Source organism: Periplaneta americana, chromosome 9 (genome assembly GCF_040183065.1).
Source record: "Periplaneta americana isolate PAMFEO1 chromosome 9, P.americana_PAMFEO1_priV1, whole genome shotgun sequence".
NCBI lineage: Eukaryota > Metazoa > Arthropoda > Insecta > Blattodea > Blattidae > Periplaneta > Periplaneta americana.
This window is the reverse complement of record NC_091125.1, coordinates 148008854-148024306: the sequence shown is the minus strand read 5'-3', so window position 1 is coordinate 148024306 and position 15453 is coordinate 148008854. Positions and strand designations below refer to the sequence as shown.

General features: G+C 35.1%; 1 protein-coding gene and 1 non-coding gene across 2 annotated transcripts in view; one reads left to right on the top strand and one right to left on the bottom strand.

The window, feature by feature from the left end:
- LOC138706600 (muscleblind-like protein 3) overlaps positions 1 to 15453 on the top strand; it is a 1567271-nt gene that overhangs the window by 297215 nt on the left and 1254603 nt on the right. The window lies entirely within an intron of this gene.
- Positions 9026 to 9097, bottom strand: TRNAS-GGA (transfer RNA serine (anticodon GGA)). The gene has a single exon. It is a non-coding gene; the product is annotated as a tRNA-Ser (tRNA).

The window sequence follows — 15453 nt, the reverse complement described above, 5'->3', positions numbered from 1 at the left end:
ACAAAAATAATATGATTTCGTATATTTTGAAACTTGCAGAATCCAAGAGCGAAAAAATGAGTAGATGGTGATGGTACCATACTCCCTGGCAAGCTCTCTATAGGCTAAATGGTAAACAATTTTTCGAAAACATGTTCATCTCCTATAACTTTTGTATACAGAATTTCTTCATAAAATAAAAAATAAAAATAAAACAGGGAAAAGTTACAAAGTTATAGTTTATGTAATGAAAAAAGAGAATAATATGATTTCGTATATTTTGAAACTTGTAGAATCCAAGAGCGAAAAAAATGAGTGGATGGTGATGGTACTAAACTCCCTGGCAAGCTCTCTATAGGCTAAATGGTAAACAATTTTTCGAAAACATGTTCATCTCCTATAACTTTTGTATACAGAATTTTATAGTACTGTAAAATTAAAAAAAAAAAAAAAATAGAAAAGCTAAAAAGCGATGTTCCATGCTTTTTACTCTCTTGGTATTTCAGTACTATTCTAAACTAATGTCAGTTTTATGAACAAATGAATAATGTAGCGATTTTTCTTTTGTTCCAGGTAAGCTGTCTCCTAGGTTACGCCAGTTAGAGATTTGCATACGCTGTAAGTGGAGTAGTCATTTTTAATATATCGATGATGTTTGGGTAAAGAGAGTTAAGTCATAAGGATAAATTCTGATATAAATGAAAATTAAACTTCGAATCCTTACGACAAATAATTTTCTACACAAATAAAACACATCCAATGCTAGTATTCTTTTGTTTTTTGCACACCCACTTGTAGAATGTAACTTTTGTATTCGTCTGGGGATTAAAACTCCATTTGCACAAAAAATAACTTTACTCTCTTTACCCGAACACCATCGAATATACGCATGTATGTATGTATGTATTTCATTAACAACTTTTTGTTATCCACTAAGATTTATATTAACGGATAGTACACGTATTCATGTAAAGATACACGCAAAACTCGTTAGCAAGGTTCTGATATTGATGACGCGTCTACACGATAATGCGACGTTAGGCAAAGTGCATCAACCCATTTCCTCCTGGACTAGCTGGAGCCCTCATTGCTCTGCCGATTTGTTGGACGGCCTTGAGACATGGCGGCCACTGGCACACCTGAACACTAGCGCTACCATCTGAATAGCAGCGTTCAAAGTTACCGATAGAGAGAAGAAAGCTATTTATTTAATTCTACCAATATTACAACACTACAGTGCTACTAGTAGTAGCTACTATTGAATGAAAGTAAATGCGCACAAATGTGCATAAGGTGAGTTAATTAGTCTGAGCAAAATTTATTAAGCGATGAACGTCTTTCAGCGCACTTTTCGACGTTGTATCGTTCACATGGGTTTTTGCACAATTAAAAGCTACAATATTCCTCCTACGTTTTGCAATAATAGTTTTGTTTTAATGCTACTACTATTACAGTGCCTTTTAGTGTAACATTACTACCATGCAGGGTTGGGACTTTACGCATAAAAAGGTTACTTACAATACAGTAAAATATGAGTAATTAATGCATAATCTATACTAATAATAAATCTGTAGCCGAAATTTTTCTGGTAATTTTCGATTTTCCAAAAATAATTGGTCCTAACATATACAATTAACCACCCTGAAACCGAAAATCGCTTTTATTTTTGTTTGTATGTCTGTCTGTATGTTTGTTACCTTTTCACGCGATAATGGATGAACGGATTTCGATGAAAATTGGAATATAAATTAAGTTCGATGTAACTTAGATTTTAGGCTATATGACATTCAAAATACTTTATTTAAAAGGGGGGTTATAAGGTGGTCAGAATTAAATACATCGAAATATCTCGCTTATTATTGATTTTTGTGAAAAATGTTACATAGCAAAAGTTTCTTTAAAAATAATTTTCGATAAGTTTTATTCCTTCAAAAATTTTGATAGGACTGATATTTAATGAGATAAATGAGTTTTAAAATTAAAATAACTGCCATCTAAGGCCGTGTAATGAATTAAAAAACAAATGACTTCGTCTATAAGGGGCCTTGGACAGCAACAATCGAAAGCTATGAAAGATAGCCTGCAGATAATGTTTCTGTGTTTGTATGAAGTAATATCGGAAGCTAAATTAACCGATTTGTATAATTAATTATTATTTCACCATTGGAAATTGTAGTTTCTCTAGATGGACATAATGCTATAATGTTATTACAGTAACTTCTGATATAATATAATATAATATAATATAATATAATATAATATAATATAATATAATATAATATAATATAATGTAACATAATATAATGTAATATAATATGTAATATTATATAATATAATTTTAGTTATTTGAAGGGTTCAGAACCATAGTGGGCCAGGCGCCATTTACTGAATACGTAGAAAACAAGGGTTAAAATTAAGTTATTACCATAATTCAATGGAAACATATAAGTAAAATAAAATATACACATTAAATCTAAATGATGTCAATCTTCATTAAACTATGGTTGCATGTAATAAAAATTAAGAAACATGTTAAAGGAATTGTCATTGCACCAAATGAGTGTCTCTGGACCAAAATGATCGCATTTTAATTATTTGGATGCAATTTAAATTAAGAAACATATTAAACGATTTATCCTTCTATCAAACACGAATGTTCCCTGGATCAAATGTCCTATTTTAATTATGTAATTACTTTATATTTATTTCTAACGGGTGCAGCGGAGCGCACGGGTACGGCTAGTTAATGTAATAAATGTAAAATACGTAAAAAACCTTCAAGAACTTTTATTTTTAATCTTTCTTTGTTCAATTTGTGATAAAAATTTACCGTTTTAATTGCCAACAAACCTAGTTCATAACTCGAGGCTACCAATTAGGGGAGAGTCGGGTAGTATCGGATGTCGGGTAATATCGGACAGTGAGTTTCTTTCATCTACCACACGATGATAGTACCTGATTGACATGGTTACGTTTCTATGATGTCGCATAGAGAAACGTAACCTTGTCATTCAGGTACTACCATATGGTGGTAGATGAAAGAAACTCACTGTCCGATACTACCCGACTCTCCTCTAATGTTAAAAAATGGAGACTTAAGAAGATTTTCCAGTACATACCGAATGAAGTGAACCTACAAGCAACAAAGATAGTAATGACAGTGGAAACGAAGATTGAAAAAATAAGTTTAGTTTATTTGTGTTCTGACATACGAAAAATCTATTCAGCCATGCTTCCCAACTCTTTGATTTATTTTTTATTTTATTGGGTTATTTTACGACGCTGTATCAACATCAAGGTTATTTAGCGTCTGAATGAGATGAAGGTGATAATGTCGTGAAATGAGTCCGGGGTCCAGCACCGAAAGTTACCCAGTATTTGCTCGTATTGGGTTGAGGGAAAACCCCGGAAAAAAACCTCAACCAGGTAACTTGCCCCGACCGGGATTCGAAGCCGGGCCACCCGGTTTCGCGGCCAGATGCGCTGACCGTTACTCCACAGGTGTGGACTCCAACTCATTGATGATTAGTCATTTACCACATAAAATTTGGAAAATTATTATATTTAATGAGTTATTATGTTCAAATCATAATAATTACATTAAACTCTTACACTACTAAAAGGCCTTTGTCACTAGAATTGTTTATTTTTAAAACCCCACAAGTGACAAAAACAAAACTTTCTGGAAATCAATAAAAACTGTTTATTTTAATTGTCAAAATGTATTTAACAAGTGATATCATCTGATATCTTCTTCTGTCCCGAACTCTTCTCTCGTTTACCATTTCTTCCTGTCTTTCATTCAGTAGGCAGTTTCTTCTCAGCCAGTGATCCGACCAATTCCTTTTTCTCTATCTGATCAGTTTCAGCATCATTCTTTCTTCACCCACACTTTCCAACACATCGTCATTTCTTATTCTATCTGTCCATTTCACACGCTCTATTCTTCTCCATATCCACATTTCAAATGCTTCTATTCGCTTCTCTCCTCTTCGTTGTAATGTCCATGTTTCTGTCCTTAGAATGCCATACTCTACGCAAAGCACTTCACTAGTCTTTTCCTTAGTTCTTTTTCCATAGGTCCGCAGAAGATGCTCATTTTCTATTAAAAGCTTCCTTTGCCATTGCATTCGTCCTGCTGACTTGCTGGCAGCAGCTGATATTACTGCTTATAGTACACCCCGTGTATTAGGCCTACTTCTGCAATAGGCCTATTAATTTTCGTTTGCCATTACTACGCTACAACATTGCTAGTAAAATAGTATTTTAGTAAATATGAGCTATTATACAGGGACATCATTTTATTTTTACTAACATTTTTAATATTAACCTGTCTATACCTTTAGAGAACCGGAAACACCGCTTGCTCCCCCCTCCAAGACTGGAGTTCGATGATACTGGCGTAAAACACAAATCACTCTACTAGGTATAGGAAAGAAGAAAGAAAGTAGTTCATCCATTTACGTATACTAGGAAATATCGCGATTTTGAGTTTGATAATTTTCATTAGGTTTTTCTTTAATCAAAGTACAGTACTGTATTAAGAATAAGTGTTTTTACTCACGAAGTGAGTTATCCATGCGAACGTATTTATTATGCAATGTATATTATACTGTCTACAGCACATTAGCGTACAATATAGAGAAAGAAGTTAAATTGAAAAATAATCATAATATGAATATTTAAACAAAATTTTGAAAATGGTGGCCGTTCATTTCGATACAGGCTTCAGTTCTTTTGTGCATATTATCGCACTATAGACTATTGCATCTAATTCCAATTGCCAGTTTCGTCCTTCGTACTAGTAACTCATGTTGAAATAATTCTGTACCTACTCTACGTACTGTAAATTCAATCTTCACTTCTGCCCGACCCGAAAATATAAAATTACTCAGACATGCCATCTACTGTCCGTCCAAGTGGTTATGCCGCAGGATTGTAGAAAGGGAGGAAATCACGTGACAGTTAATTACTTAACGAGGCCCTTTTATTTAAGTTAAATTAAACAGCTGTATATTATTACGTAAACGTCCAATTCCTAAGAGAAATTAATGTTTTCAGAAAAGAGCTAAGACAGCCCAGGTTTTACAGAGGGGCGAGCAGAAGCAGGTGGGGGAAATCGGGATGCGACGTAGGCAAACGGACAGTACCTGTGGGAAAATATGATTCAATATTGAAAGCTCTTTCGTCACTGGAAAACGCGAACATATTTCTGGAACGTACTATACTCAGTAACTCAGTACTGCTTACTATCTGCGGTCTTGGTTCTGTGTGGAGTTGGAACTTCCTTAGTAGAAGGGGTGGGAGTGAAGTACATTCAAAAACTCAGGTACAATAAAAATTGAAGTAAAAATAAAATGATGTCCCTGTATAATTCTAGTATTACTTCTACAATACAAACTATACAATATTGCTATAATACCACAGTAACGCTATGGTAATATTGCTACAACACCGAAACACAAAGACGATACTGACATCTACAATACAGTCAAGTATAATGATACTAGAATACTATTTTTGAAACTTAAAAAAGAAAAAAACCTGCAATACTACAACACTGCAACAATACTATTCGATTATTGTGATTCTCTACTGACTGACCTCAATGTCAACCAGTCGCAAAGATTACAACGTGTTCATAATTCTTGTGTTCGCTTCGTCTGCGATGTCCGTCGCGCTGACCACATTACCCCATCCTTCCAAACTCTAAATTGGCTACGGCTTAACGAACGTAGAAATTTTCATTCTCTTGTTCTCCTTTTCCAAGTCCTTCACACCTCTACACCTACCTACCTTGCCTCCCCGTTTCAGTTACCTGTCATCATATCATAATCTCTTCACACGCACGCAAAATAGCCGCATACTAGCCATACCAACACATAAGACATCATCGTATTCATCATAATACTCAATCTCGGTCTCGCGCTTGTGGAATACCCTACCCAGTGACATCAGAGACTGTCGGAATTTAGTAGCGTTCAAAAGCAAGCTTATTATGTATTTTCCTGCTTCGTAGAGTAGGTTTAATTTTTACTTAATCAATAAAAGAAATGCTTCTCTCTTCTTAACTCTTACAATAAACTGTCTAGCTTTTATTAATCAGTTAATCTTTTAGTACTTTGATTTTTATTGTATTTGTAAATTTAATATTAATTGTAATTATAATTGTAATTGTATTCTGAATATTGTAGTTGTAATCCCCTGGTAGAGAGGAAGAGAAGGCCTGATGGCCTTATCTGTACCTGGTTAAATAAATAAATACTAATAATGAAATAAATAATAATACTATTTGTACTACTGGTACACCTTTTGTTATCACTACTACAAACTGTACATAGACATTGTGATAGCTGACGATAATGGTTAAATGGTGAAAATATAAAACGCATAAGAACCAAAGTACTGGTTGGAAATCAAATTCAGGACTGGTTTCTAAGTCACAAACCTTTGAGTGAATCTATCGAGAGCCGATCCCTGGGCGTTTTCGATGGGATGCCGTTAGCTGGCTTCTCTAAACCATCTGGTCGAGGGGGTGTGTGTTAGTTGCATGATAGTTCACACTGTTAAATGATCCGTGACTAAACTAGACAAACTATTTCTGCAGCCGGGACGAATCGTAACCAAGGCAACGAGGCCATCTAAAGTTCGACCTGCATAGCTTGGAGACGGCATTCGTCTACACTTCGCCGTTAGTAATGGGACGTCATTGTATATCCACCCTTCCCAGAGAAATAGTGAAGTAACTGAAATTGGTGTTATATCAGTGTTACACACATTATCAGCAGTAATCTCACTAGAGGGTTTGATGTACCTAGAAAAAAACAAAACTGGAGTGGGATTTAATTGACTATTACACGATTAGAAGAAAATATATAGTCATTGCCTCTGCAATAACTCCTATGTGACATATTTATCGATTTTCTGATTTTTGCTCTATTAAATAACATAAATAGTGATACAGCAAATAATAAAATCTCCTATATGTAATTATATTTCTTTGTTTCGAAAATGTAAGAATTCATAATCTCCTATATACGGCTGCCATAGAATGAATAAATGTGTTTTTTCTTCCTACTGAACAATTTTATATTTTGCACATAAGAGTTATTGCAGGAACAACAACGATATAAAATTAAAAGAAATAGAGTTTTCTAATACAATAAAATATTAATTGACTTACTAAAACCCTAGATCATAATAAACCCAGATAGGTCGGCCTTATAAGCTTTGAGGTTAACAACTTTTGCCAGGTTTACTACGCTGCCATCTAGTTCTTACATAAGGAGTCACGTCATAATTCCCATTTGAATTGCATTCGCGACTGTACTGCCATCTCGTGTTCGTTTACGGCGGACGGGTGGCGATCCTGGCGGTTGTTCTCTTCAAAGGGCTGCCGATTTTAACATAGCGATGAGTTATCTGTTACATATATGATCTAGGCTAAAACACTAAACTGTCTTCAAATGTACTATTGTACCATCTCATAATTACAAATATTCCGCTAGATGGCAGTAGTGTGTTATGATTAGCTGTTCTCGTATTACCAGTTGTGCCAACTGTACAATCTTCATTGAACTCTATGAACGATTACTAGTCAAGAAGACTTTGATTTAGTTTCATTTTTATTGAGACAGTTGCATTCCATTTCAGTTATTTAGTGGAACAGATATAATTATAAAAACTAAGATGGGGTCAAGTAGTCCATCATACACTGACTGTTGGAAAACATGCAAATCCTAACTCTGTTGTGATAATCGGGTTACGTGAAACTCTGAACTATACGAATTTTGTAAGGTTTAATTTTAATTGTTTCCATTTTTGTTATTGTGTTATTCATCAGTGGTTTTGAAACATGTGGATATTATCTAACACGATCTATTTATCAAATCTGTGTTTTGATTTGAATTCATTATCGCCATGAAATTGTATAGCGTTTTGCACATGTCTAATAATACGCCGAGGAACATGAGCTGCTTCAATAATTTCCTGAATCTTATCAATAGACTTCGTTGAATTACCACACGCAGCATGCAATCAGGTTGCCGATGTACGGTAGTATAGAGGAGGTGAGCGACCGCCCGGTCTCGTAGTATAAGCAGTTCATGTTAAGAGTTGTGACCGGTCCAAATAGATAGAGCAGCTACAGCTAATGTATACCTATGTAAGCACTTGTTTTTGCATTACTGTGGTTGGAATAGTCAAAGCTTAACATGTGTTCAGTGTAGACGAGAATTCAATCAAACATGCTGCAATGAGTGTGTTGCTGTTCCAAACAATTGCCCCTGGAATACCCCCGCAGCCAGTCTTGACCACGTTGAGAAACGTGGTTGGATGCTGTTAATTATTATGCAGAATATGCATTGGATAGCACAGACAGTTCCGCTGTTGCAGCTGTAAAATCATTGCCTTCTCAACAGCTATTGGAAGATATTCTGTTCATTGATTCTAATTTTAAAATCGGGTCCAAAAGCATCATCCTGTTAGAATCGTCTAAACTACAACTCCCAGAAGCCCTTAATATAGCGGATAAAGTATCACAAACCGTTATCTAAAATAACAATTCATTAATTTCAGAAAAAGTGAAATGTAAGTTGAGAAATATTATTGCTAAAAATTCTTCGTATTCACATTTTCGTATTATAAATTATGTACCATCAGGTCACGATAAGACGTCTGAAGTTGATGGACTAAAAAGTAGTGACTTTCCGTTCTTCAAATATGCACCTATTATATCGTGTGATGTCGAATGTACATTTTCCCAATATAAAAGCTGTTCAAGTGACCATCGTAGGAGGTTCACTTTGCATTCGCTCAAAATGTACGTAACTCTTCACTGCAATGCACATATTCAAGGATGATGTGAGTATATTACATTAAATTTTAAGAGTCACTATAAAATAATTGTGTAGGCCTATTTACATGTTTAGATATTTCCTATTTCAAAGATCTTTCATTATATTTCTTGAATGCAGGATACAGGTTTTATTGTAACCGCAGTATACTGCTCAGTTGATGAGAGAGAGATGGAACGGAGAAAAATTCTCTCCGGCGCCGGGATTTGAACCCGGGTTTTCAGCTCTCCGTGCTGATGCTTTAACCACTAAGCCACGCTGGATACAATCCCGACACCGTTGAGAATCGTCTCAGATTAAGCTCCATCTCTTGCGTGGCTTAGTGGTTAAAGCATCAGCACGGAGAGCTGAAAACCCGGGTTCAAATCCCGGCGCCGGAGAGAATTTTTCTCCGTTCCATCTCTCTCTCATCATCTGAGAAAGCAGAATATCTGCATGGAAATATCATATGTACTTCGGTACATCAAAATAAATATATATACTGCTCAGTGTTTACATTAGAGGCATACTTCACCCGTTGCACGCCCCCTTCTCATACAGTCTATACCGCGTGCATAGTAAACCTCACGATTCTCGTGGCAATTCCACGAAGTCAACTTATCAATATTCTCGAAAAATTAAACAATTTCTAAAATATCAGTAATTTTTCGTATGTCCATGAAGTCTAGATTTTCGGCGACTTCGAAGTAAAGTCACGATTGAAGTTTACTTTCCTCAAAGTGTCAACTATGAATAGGAAAATGGCGATTTTGTACTTTCCAAAGTCAACTTTGGTTCAAAGCCTCGTTTATAAATACGACCCTAGGGCTTGATTTGTCTTGCTTTACTATTGAAAGCTTGGAAATAAATTAGACAATCACACGCCGGCCGTGTTGCCATGCAACTCTCGGTATAGTTTTACAATTTATTTCTGGGAATGTCGTTGCACAATAATGCGACACAACCTACCTGAATGGCACTGTGCTTACTCGTGTTAGTGAACTTGGTACTTAATCCCCCAATTTGGGCGCAAACTGCAGATTGAGTGGAGCGAACTTCTGCTACTCCTTGGTTCGCTCCCTTCTAACCGTACGCCCGTCCGTCTCAACCCTCACCCCCTGTTCTCTACTTTTGCTTTCATGGTTTCTGATTAGCTAAGGGTCAAAGGGTGGTATTGACACAGTATAATTCCAGTCTGACTTACCCTCTATGAATAACTTATTACAACGTCTTGTGTTTGCCTACTCCTCCAGGGGCAGGGTTGTTCGGACAACTCACTTATAGTCGATGTAATGACAGTTTCCCCCGCTCCCAGCTCCCCTGTTCTATCAGTTGCTAAATGTGTCATCTACTTTACTTTAACTACAGCTTACTAGACAGCTCTGCAACACTGTCCAACACTCATGAAATAATACATGTCCCAATGTTGCAAATGAAGGCAAGAAATTAATGACATGTTGTGTTCTATTTTCGTTTTACTTTACCACTTAAACTACAGAAACGAGTATTTAACAATATGTATGCTCTCTCTCTCTAAATTAGTGACATGAAAATTTAACGACGCGTGTGTTGTCATTTGTTTTGTGTTACGGAGAAATAATTCCTCCCAGGAATATCTGAAAATGAGTAGGCCTAATATTTATACTGTTTTCTTCTGTTGCACATAATAGTAATATACGTTACAAGAGCGGTATGTTGACGTTTTCATGGTCGAGGAAAAGATTGAAAAAGCGAAACGTAGTTGAGCTTTTTTAATTTCCGAGAACATAAAAACAAACATACCGCTCGTGTATCGTACATTATTTTGTGCGAAGATCGTTTATTACATACCTGAAAGACGAATTTCTAATTATTTGCAATGAAATCTCCATGTTGGTTTCTGTTTAATGACGGCAACTTCGGAACACCAAAATATCTTTCTTCAACATTGTTGCTATAAAATGTTTTCTGTGTTTACTATACTCCAGCAGGCCGTGATATACGTCTGTCTTTTTTTTCCCCCCGTCTATAAATGCGAACTTAAAACAAACGGTAAGGTTATGTAATGATTTATTTTTCATTTTAATATTTTAACAATATTATTTATATAACATATTGCAGTAGTAACATCGGCATCTGGAATCTTGTTGATTTTTTCACGGCTTCCTTAATGTTACTTGTATCAGGAATGCAATAAGTTTCGTGGAGTAGTAGGGGAGAGTCGGGTAGTATCGGACATCGGGTAATATCGGACAGTGCGTTTCTTTCATCTATCACCGTATGGTAGTACCTGAATGACATGGTTACGTTTCTCTATGCGACATCACAGACACATAACCATGTCAATCAGGTACTATCATCGTGTGGTAGATGAAAGAAACTCACTGTCCGATATTACCCGATGTCCGATACTACCCGACTCTCCCCTAGACTTTACTTAATTTTTGCAAATATTTAAAAACAATAATTAACATTGCAATTTAGGTGAAATTGCAGTGGTAAGTTTCCAGTTTATAATTATTACTATGTTAAACGTCTCTAAAAATAATATGTTAAAAGCCTAAGGCAGTAAAATGAATGTCGCGCTTAAGCGGTAAGAAGAGGGAAATTGTTATGTGTATTACGTTGGGAATACTGAATGTGGTATTTCACACTTACCGCGTATTGGTTCTGTGCGGAAAACAAGCAAATACGCACGATCTCGCACAAATTAAAAATGCAAGTCTTTAAGGAATCACGTGCTCCCTTTTGTTTCATGTTAATATCCAAATCTGTACTACTCTTTGATTAAAGTTGTTATAGCAACGCAAGAGACAAATTTTAAAGCCATATAAACTACATTTAGTTTTAAATATGTACAGGATTTAGAGTCAAGAATTTAACGAATGTATTTTTCCCTTTCTAAATCGCTATACAAGTTCAAGACACGAATTTAACGATACGTCTGTTTTCCTTCGCATTAAATTCCTATACAAACTCAAGTCACGAACTTAACGTCACATCTGCTTTTCTTTGTTTTAAATCACTAAAATCACGAACTTAACGTCACGTCTGCTTTTCTTTGTTTTAAATCACTAAAATCACGAACTTAACGACACATCTGCTTTGGTTTTTTTTAATTGCTATACAAGCTAAAGTCACGAACTTAACGACACGCCTGCTTTTCTTTGTTTTAAATCACTAAAATCATGAACTTAACGACACGTCTGCTTTGTTTTTTTTTTAATTGCTATACAAGCTAAAGTCACGAACTTAACGACACGTCTGCTTTTCTTTGTTTTAAGTCACTAAAATCGCGAACTTAACGACAGTCTGGTTTTCTTTGTTTTAAATCACTAAAATCGCGAACTTAACGACACATCTGCTTTTCTTTGTTTTAAATCACTTAAATCACGAACTTAACGACACGTCTGCTTTTCTTTGTTTTAAATCACTAAAATCACAAACTTAACGACACGTCTGCTTTGGTTTTTTTAATTGCTATACAAGCTAAAGTCACGAACTTAACGACACGTCTGCTTTTCTGTGTTTTAAATCACTAAAATCGCGAACTTAACGACACGTCTGCTTTTCTTTGTTTTAAATCACTAAAATCACGAACTTAACGACACGTCTGCTTTGGTTTTTTTAATTGCTATACAAGCTAAAGGCATGAAATTAACGACACGTCTGCTTTTCTTTGTTTGAAATCACTAAAATCACGAACTTAACGACACGTCTGCTTTTCTGTGTTTTAAATCACTAAAATCGCGAACTTAACGACACGTCTGCTTTTCTTTGTTTTAAATCACTAAAATCACGAACTTAACGACACGTCTGCTTTGGTTTTTTTAATTGCTATACAAGCTAAAGGCATGAAATTAACGACACGTCTGCTTTTCTTTGTTTGAAATCACTAAAATCACGAACTTAACGACACGTCTGCTTTGTTTTTTTAATTGCTATACAAGCTAAAGTCACGAACTTAACGACACGTCTGCTTTTCTTTGTTTTAAGTCACTAAAATCGCGATCTTAACGACACGTCAGCTTTTCTTTGTTTTAAATCACTAAAATCACGAACTTAACGACACGTCTGCTTTTCTTTGTTTTAAATCACTAAAATCACGAACTTAACGACACGTCTGCTTTTCTTTGTTTTAAATCACTAAAATCACGAACTTAACGACACGTCTGCTTTGGTTTTTTTAATTGCTATACAAGCTAAAGGCACGAACTTAACGACACGTCTGCTTTTCTTTGTTTGAAATCACTAAAATCACGAACTTAACCACACGTCTGTTTTTCTTTGTTTTAAATCACTAAAATCACGAACTTAACGACACGTCTGCTTTGTTTTTTTAATTGCTCTACAAGCTAAAGTCACGAACTTAACGACACGTCTGCTTTTCTTTGTTTTAAGTCACTAAAATCGCGAACTTAACGACACGTCTGCTTTTCTTTGTTTTAAGTCACTAAAATCACGATCTTAACGACACGTCAGCTTTTCTTTGTTTTAAATCACTAAAATCACGAACTTAACGACACGTCTGCTTTTCTTTGTTTTAAATCACTAAAATCACGAACTTAACGACACGTCTGCTTTTCTTTGTTTTAAATCACTAAAATCACGAACTTAACGACACGTCTGCTTTTCTTTGTTTTAAATCACTAAAATCACGAACTTAACGACACGTCTGCTTTGGTTTTTTTAATTGCTATACAAGCTAAAGTCACGAACTTAACGACACGTCTGCTTTTCTTTGTTTTAAATCACTAAAATCACGAACTTAACGACACGTCAGCTTTTCTTTGTTTTAAATCACTAAAATCACGAACTTAACGACACGTCTGCTTTTCTTTGTTTTAAATCACTAAAATCACGAACTTAACGACACGTCTGCTTTTCTTTGTTTTAAATCACTAAAATCACGAGCTTAACGACACGTCTGCTTTGGTTTTTTTAATTGCTATACAAGCTAAAGTCACGAACTTAACGACACGTCTGCTTTTCTTTGTTTTAAGTCACTAAAATCGGGAACTTAACGACACGTCTGCTTTTCTTTGTTTTAAATCACTAAAATCACGAACTTAACGACACGTCTGCTTTGGTTTTTTAATTTCTATACTAGCTAAAGGCACGAACTTAACGACACGTCTGCTTTTCTTTGTTTTAAATCACTAAAATCACGAAATTAACGACACGTCTGCTTTGGTTTTTTTAATTGCTATACAAGCTAAAGTCACGAACTTAACGACACGTCTGCTTTTCTGTGTTTTAAATCACTAAAATCACGAACTTAACGACATGTCTGCATTTCTTTGTTTTAAATCACTAAAATCACGAACTTAACGACACGTCTGCTTTGGTTTTTTTAATTGCTATACAAGCTAAAGCCACGAACTTAACGACACGTCTGCTTTTCTTTGTTTTAAATCACTAAAATCACGAACTTAACGACACGTCTGCTTTTCTTTGTTTTAAATCACTAAAATCACGAACTTAACGACACGTCTGCTCTGATTTTTTAATTGCTATAGAAGCTAAAGTCACGAACTTAACAACACGTCTGCTTTTCTTTCTTTTAAGTCACTAAAATCGCGAACTTAACGACACGTCTGCTTTTCTTTGTTTTAAATCATTAAAATCACGAACTTAACGACACGTCTGCTTTTCTTTGTTTTAAATCATTAAAATCACGAACTTAACGACACGTCTGCTTTTCTTTGTTTTAAATCACTAAAATCACGAAGTTAACGACACGTTTGCTTTTCTTTGTTTTAAATCACTAAAATCACGAACTTAACGACACGTCTGCTTTGGTTTTTTTTAATTGCTATACTAACTAAAGTCACGAACTTAACGACACGTCTGCTTTTCTTTGTTTAAAATCACTAAAATCACGAACTTAACGACACGTCTGCTTTTCTTTGTTTTAAATCACTAAAATCACGAACTTAACGACACATCTGCTTTGGTTTTTTTAATTGCTATACAAGCTAAAGCCACGAACTTAACGACACGTCTGCTTTTCTTTGTTTTAAATTACTAAAATCACGAACTTAACGACACGTCTGCTTTTCTTTGTTTTAAATCACTAAAATCGCGAACTTAACGACACGTCTGCTTTTCTGTGTTTTAAATCACTAAAATCACGAACTTAACGACATGTCTGCATTTCTTTGTTTTAAATCATTAAAATCACGAACTTAACGACACGTCTGCTTTAGTTTTTTTAATTGCTATACAAGCTAAAGCCACGAACTTAACGACACATCTGCTTTTCTTTGTTTTAAATCACTAAAATCACGAACTTAACGACACGTCTGCTTTTCTTTGTTTTAAATCACTAAAATCACGAACTTAACGACACGTTTGCTTTTCTTTGTTTTAAATCACTAAAATCACGAACTTAACGACACGTCTGCAATTCTTTGTTTTAAATCACTAAAATCACGAACTTAACGACACGTCTGCTTTGGTTTTTTTAATTGCATACAAGCTCAAGCCACGAACTAAACGAAATGTCTGCTTTCCTTTCTTTTAGGTTGCTATATAAATTCAATTTAACGAAATGTGTGCTTGCAATTTTTTCATACTGAAATCAGTGTATTGTACATCATTTGAAGGGTTCAGAGCCATAGTGGGCCAAGCACCATTTATTAAAAACGGGAAAACCAAG